A 6,673-nucleotide genomic window follows, 5' to 3' on the forward strand; every position below is an offset into this window, starting at 1 on the left:
AAGATGTATTTGAAATCTTGTAATAAGAACTAGTTTGTTCTATTCATTCATTGATTCGACTAGATTAGGTGTTATTAATTTGCTCACATATATAACCAACAATTCTTCCAAAAAAATATAAAGAACAACATCCACAATCATAAGCTAAAAAATGTAAACTCCGCTAAATTAGTAAATAATTAGTCAATAAATTAAATTTTAAAAAAATTAAAAACGTGAATATTATATTAAAATAGGATAGATCTCTTTAAAACAAGAATTTTGACACTAATTTCGAAGAATTTGGCTCAAGATTGGACTGAACGAACCGAATTGGTTGAACCGGGCCCAAACCGAACCTATTGGCCCAACCAAATCACTTAACATATGAGCTAAGGCTCATATCCTCCCCTTTCAGCATGTAAAACATGTTGAAGATGCCAAGAAGGGGGAAGAACTTGTGGTAAGCTCCAAAACCCTCATTATGATTTAAATCCACCATAACTTCTTGCTCTGAGCTCCAATCGCTGCATCGTTTACGGTCACGCGTCCACCGCGTTGAGCTCTACAATTCTATCAGATCAATTTCATAGGTAAGCTTCAATCTCACCCTAGCCTCTCTATCCCTCAAATTTTGAAATTAAAGAGAATTCAAGTTGAGAAATTATTGATTTTGGTTCTCTAGGTTCAATCTAGTTTGTGGAGCTTGTTGGACTTGGCTCTCTTGGTTTGTGGGTACGGTAAGGATTATTAACCCTAGTTAATTCATTGAGTTAGTGTATGAGTATTGAATTTTATATATGGGTATGTGAAATTAGGTGTGTATACATATATTGGAGTTTGATTTTGGGCATTGAAAGGCTTGGTAGAGGATTAGTGTTGATGCTTTGGTGATTTTGGACCTTGGAGCTGTGTTTGGCTTAGTGGGTTGCCTTGGACAGACGTGGAAATTGGCCAAGGTATGGTTTAGGTTTCGCGTATATAATATATAATGTCGTGTGAAAACTTAGTCTAGAGAACCATAGGATAAGCTGGAATGATTATGTGTATTGAATGTTTAGTTATAATGATATGATTTGAGCATGTGTGGTGTTCACTTGATTTTGTTGGTATTGGAATGATGCATGATGATGTGATGATGTTTGAAGAACTTGTGATCATGGCAATATCTATATATAGGTTGGTGTGTTGATGTTTGTTGACAAACTTGTGAAGTTTAGGTTGAAGTGAGATGTTGAGAAATGGTAGGATTGTAAAGATTGTTATGATATTGATAAAGGTATGTTATATTGATGATTATAGGTATGATGAGTTGGGTTGGAATGAGTTTTAAAAAGAAAATGAGGTTCTAAAGTTTCTGTGAAATATGGATTTTAGCTGAACTTCGGTAACCTATAACTTGCCTTCCGGACCTCCAAATGATTTCAAACTAGTTTTATATGAAAATTGGGTCCATGAAGTTTACGCCGTTCGAAGAATGGAGGAAAAATAATTTAAAATGGAAAAATTATGCGCATCGGAAGTTGGGATTAAAAATGGTGCAATTCTGCAACCTTTTAGACTTACGCCAATTTTTTGAAAAACGTACACTCATGCGTACACGTGGCCCACACGTACATGTGACTCGGCATTTGAGTACGTGACCAGTCGCTCGCAATGTAACACCCCACCACACTAAACTTTACGCTTAAGTCGTAAAACGAAGGTGGTGTGGTATTACAACCTCTAAAATAAAATGAGTACATATAATAGTAGAAGAATTATAATATGCTAGGAGCCTTGAAGAATAGGGGAAATAAAAATCGCGAAATAAAAGCGCAACGCTCAAGGAACGAGTTAAATTTCTTGCTAAGAAAACCATATCTATTAAACATAAGATAACTGATGAGCGGATAATTTATACGCTTTTTGGCATTATTTTTAGGTAGTTTTTAGTATGATTTAGTTAGTTTTTAGTATATTTTTATTAGTGTTTAAGCAAAATTCACATTTCTGGACTTTACTATGAGTTTGTGTGTTTTTCTGTCATTTCAGGTATTTTCTGACTGAAATTGAGGGACCTGAGCAAAAATCTAATTCAGAGGCTGAAAAAGGACTGCGGATGCTGTTGGATTCTGACCTCCCTGCACTCGAAATGTATTTTTTGTAGCTACACAAACCCAAATGGCGCGCTCTTAATTGCGTTGGAAAGTAGACATTCTGGGCTTTCCAGCAATATATAATAGTTCATACTTTGTCCGAGTTTTGACGACGCAAACTGGCATTCAAACGCCAACTTCTTGCCCTATTCTGGTGTTAAACGCCAGAAACAGGATAAAAGTTGGAGTTAAAAGCCCAAACTGGCATAAAAGCTGGAGTTTAACTCCAAGAAAAGTCTCTACATATGAAAGCTTCAATGCTCAGTCCAAGCACACACCAAGTGGGCCCAGAAGTGGATTTCTGCATCATTTACATATTTCTGTAACCCTAGTAACTAGTTTAGTATAAATAGGACTTTTTACTATTGTACTCACATCTTTGGATTATCCTTAGATCATCTTTGATCATTTTTATGCTATCTTAGACTTTTAGGGAGGCTGGCCATTCGGCCATGCCTGGACCTTCATCACTTATGTATTTTCAACGGTGGAGTTTCTACACCTCATAGATTAAGGTGTGGAGCTCTGCTGTTCCTCGAGTATTAATGCAAAGTACTATTTTTCTTCTATTCAATTCAAGCTTATTCTTATTCCAAGATATTCATTCACACACAAGAACATGATAAATGTGATGATCAAGTAACATTCATCACCATTCTCACTTATGAACGCGTGCCTGACAAACACTTCTGTTCTACATGAAAACAAGCTTGAATGCATATCTCTTGGGTCCCTAATCAACGATTCACATTGTTTCCCCTCTGACAATGGGGCATCTGAATCTGAGATTAGAACCTTCGTAGTATAGGCTAGAAATAATTGGCAGCATTCCTGAGATCCGGAAAGTCTAAACCTTGTCTGTGGTATTCTGAGTAGGATCTGGGAAGGGATGACTGTGACGAGCTTCAAACTCGCGACTGTGGGGCGCAGTGACAGTGTGCAAAAGGATCATTGGATCTTATTCCGACACGATCGAGAACTGACAGCTGATTAGCCATGCGGTAGCTGTGCCTAGTATTTTTCATCCGAGACGAGAAATTCGACAGTTGATTAGCCATACAGAAACCGTAGAGGACCATTTTCACTGAGAGGACGGGAGGTAGCCATTGACAACGGTGATCCCCAACATACAACTTGCCATGAAAGGAGTATGAATGATTGAATGAAGATAGTAGGAAAGCAGAGATTCAGAAGGAATAACGCATCTCCATACGCTTATCTGAAATTCCCACTAATGAATTACATAAGTATCTCTATCTTTATTTTATGTTTAATTATCTTTTAATTATCAAAACTCCATAACCATTTGAATCTGCCTGACTGAGATTTACAAGATGACCATAGCTTGCTTCAAGCCGACAATCTCCGTGGGATCGACCCTTACTTACGTAAGGTATTACTTGGACGACCCAGTGCACTTGCTGGTCAGCTGCACGAAGTTGTGTATCACGATTTTGTGTACCAAGTTTTTAGCGCCGTTACCGGGGATTGTTCGAGTTTGGACAACTGACGGTTCATCTTGTTGCTTAGATTAGGTAATTTTCTTCTTGTTTCAACCTTTATTTTATTTTCAAAAAGTTTTCAAAAATCTTTAAAAAAATTTTTCTTCTTTTTCGTTTTTCCAAAATAGCTTTCGAAAAAAAAAAGAAAACAAAAAAATTAATAAAATCGTAAAAACCAAAAATATTTTCTGTTTCTTGTTTGAGTCTAGTGTCAAATTTTTAGTTTGGTGTCAATTGCATCTTTTTAATTTTTTCTTAGAAATTTTCGAAAACTCATGCATGTGTTCTTCATGATCTTCAAGTTGTTCTTGATAATTTTCTTTGTTTAATCTTGTGATTTTCTTGTTTTGTGTCTTTCCTAGTTTTTCATATGCATTTTAGAATTATTAGTGTCTAAACATTAAAAATTTCTAAGTTTGGTGTCTTGCATGTTTTTCTTTTCTTAAAAATTTTCAAAAAAAATGTTCTTGGTGTTCATCATGATCTTCAAAGTGTGCTTGGTGTTCATCTTGACATTCAAAGTGTCCTTGCATGCATTAGTTGTTTTGATTCATGATTTTTATGTTTTGTTTCAAATTGGTGTTTTTCTCTCTCATCATTAAAAATTCAAAAAAAAATCTTTCCCTTATTCTTCTAATAAATTTCGAAATTTTGGATTGACTTAGTCAAAAATTTTTAAAATTTAGTTGTTTCTTATGAGTCAAGTCAAAATTTCAATTTTAAAAATCCTATCTTTTCAAAATCTTTTTCAAAATCAAATCTTTTTCATTTTTTCCTTTGTTTTTTGAAAAATTTCAAAAATCTTTTTCAAAATCTTTTTCCTATTTTTACCTCATATTTTTCGAAATTAATACTAACAATTAATGTTTTGATTCAAAAATTTCAAGTTTGTTACTTTCTTGTTAAGAAAGATTCAAACTTTAAATTTTAGAATCATATCTTTTGATTTCTTGTGAGTCAAGTCATTAATTCTATTTTTAAAAATTAAATCTTTTTCAAAATAAATTTCAATCATATCTTTTTAATCATATCTTTTTCAAATCATATCTTTTTCAAAAATTTGATTTCAAAAAATCTTTTCTAAACTTCCTATCTTTTCAAAAATTGATTTTCAAATCTTTTTCAACTAATTAATTGATTTTTTGTTTGTTTTACTATTTCTTATCTTTTTCAAAACCACAACCATTTTTTCAAAAATTTATTTTAAATTTTATTCTTTTTATTTTTGAAATTTCTTCCCCTCTCTCATCTTTTTCTATTTAAACACTAAGATTCCTCCTCCATTGTCAATTCAAACTCCATCTCTCTTTGTGTGTTCAAATTCTTCATTACATACCTCATCCTTCCATTCTTGTTTTTCTCTGACACCTCAAGGAATCTCTATACTATGACATAGAGGATTTCATATTTTCTTTATTTTCTTCTCTTTCATATGAGCAGGAACAAAGATAAAGGCATACTTGTTGAAGTTGATCCTGAACTTGAAAGAACTCTAAAGAGGAAGCTAAAAGCAGCTAAAGCACAAAACTCTGAAGAGGATCCCACTGAAATTTTCAAAAAGGAAGCAGCAAAAGAAACTATTATGGCTGAACCAAACAACAATGCAAGGAAGATGCTTGGTAATTTTACTACACCAACTTCCAACTTTTATGGAAGAAGCATCTCAATCTCTGCCATAGGAACAAACAATTTTGAGCTAAAGTCTCAATTAGTTTCTCTACTGCAACAGAACTGCAAGTTTTATGGACTTCCATCAGAAGACCCTTAGCAGTTCTTAACTGAGTTCTTGCAGATCTGTGATACTGTTAAGACCAATGGAGTTGATCCTAAAGTCTACAAGCTTATGCTTTTCCCTTTTGCTGTAAGAGACAGAGCTAGAACATGGTTGGACTCACAAGCTATAGATAGCCTGGACTCTTGGAATAAGCTGGTCACGGCTTTCTTCGCCAAGTTCTTTCCTCCTCAAAAGCTGAGCAAGCTTAGAGTGGATGTTCAAACCTTCAGACAGAAAGAAGGTGAATCCCTCTACGAAGCTTGGGAAAGATACAAGCAGTTGACCAAAAAGTGTCCTTCTGGCATGCTTTCAAAAGGGACCATATTAGATATATTCTATGATGGTCTGTCTGAATTTTCCAAGATGTCACTGGACCACTCTGCAGGTGGATCCATTCACCTAAAGAAAATGCCTGCAGAAGCTCAGGAACTTATTGAAATGGTTGCAAATAACCAGTTCATGTATACTTCTGAGAGGAATCATGTGAGTAATGGGACGCCTCAAAAGAGAGGAGTTCTTGAAATTGATGCTCTGAATGTCATACTGGCTTAGAACAAAATATTGACCCAACAAGTCAATATGATCTCTCAGAGTCTGAATGGATTACAAAATATATCCAACAGTACTAAAGAAGCATCTTCTGAAGAATAAGCTTATGATCCTAAGAACCCTGCAATGGCAGAGGTGAATTACATGGGTGAAACCTTTGGCAACACCTATAATCCTTCATGGAAAAATCATCCAAATTTTTCATGGAAGGATCAACAGAATCAAGGCTTCAATAATAACAATGGTGGAAGAAACAGGTTTAGCAATAGCAAACCTTTTCCATCATCATCTCAGCAACAGACAGAGCACTCTAAGCAAAATCCTTCTAGCTTAGCAAACATAGCCTCTGATCTATCTAAGGCCACTCTTAGTTTCATGACCGAAACAAGATCCTCCATTAGAAATTTGGAGGCACAAGTGGGCCAGCTGAGTAAAAGGGTTACTGAAACTCCTCCTAGCACTCCCCCAAGCAATACAGAAGAGAATCCCAAAGGAGGGTGCAAGGCCATTGATATAATCAACATGGCCGAAACCTTAGAGGAGGAGGATGACGTGAATTCCAACGAGGAAGACCTCAGGGGACGTCCAATGGTCAGTACGGAATCCTCTAATGAGGAACCAAAGGAATCTGAGGCTCATACAGAGACCATAGAGATTCCTTTGGACCTCTTTTTACCATTCATGAGCTCTGATAACTATTCATCTTCTGAAGAGGATGAAGACATTGTTGA

The 6,673-nt window shown here is 35.4% G+C and overlaps 1 non-coding gene across 1 annotated transcript; it reads right to left on the bottom strand.

Moving 5' to 3' along the window:
• Positions 1-5,594: 5,594 nt before the first annotated feature.
• On the bottom strand, positions 5,595-5,698 carry LOC112716848 (small nucleolar RNA R71). Its single transcript, XR_003160500.1, has one exon. It is a non-coding gene; the product is annotated as a small nucleolar RNA R71 (small nucleolar RNA).
• Between the last annotated feature and the right edge of the window lie 975 nt (positions 5,699-6,673).

Source organism: Arachis hypogaea, chromosome 1, assembly GCF_003086295.3.
Source record: "Arachis hypogaea cultivar Tifrunner chromosome 1, arahy.Tifrunner.gnm2.J5K5, whole genome shotgun sequence".
Lineage (NCBI taxonomy): Eukaryota > Viridiplantae > Streptophyta > Magnoliopsida > Fabales > Fabaceae > Arachis > Arachis hypogaea.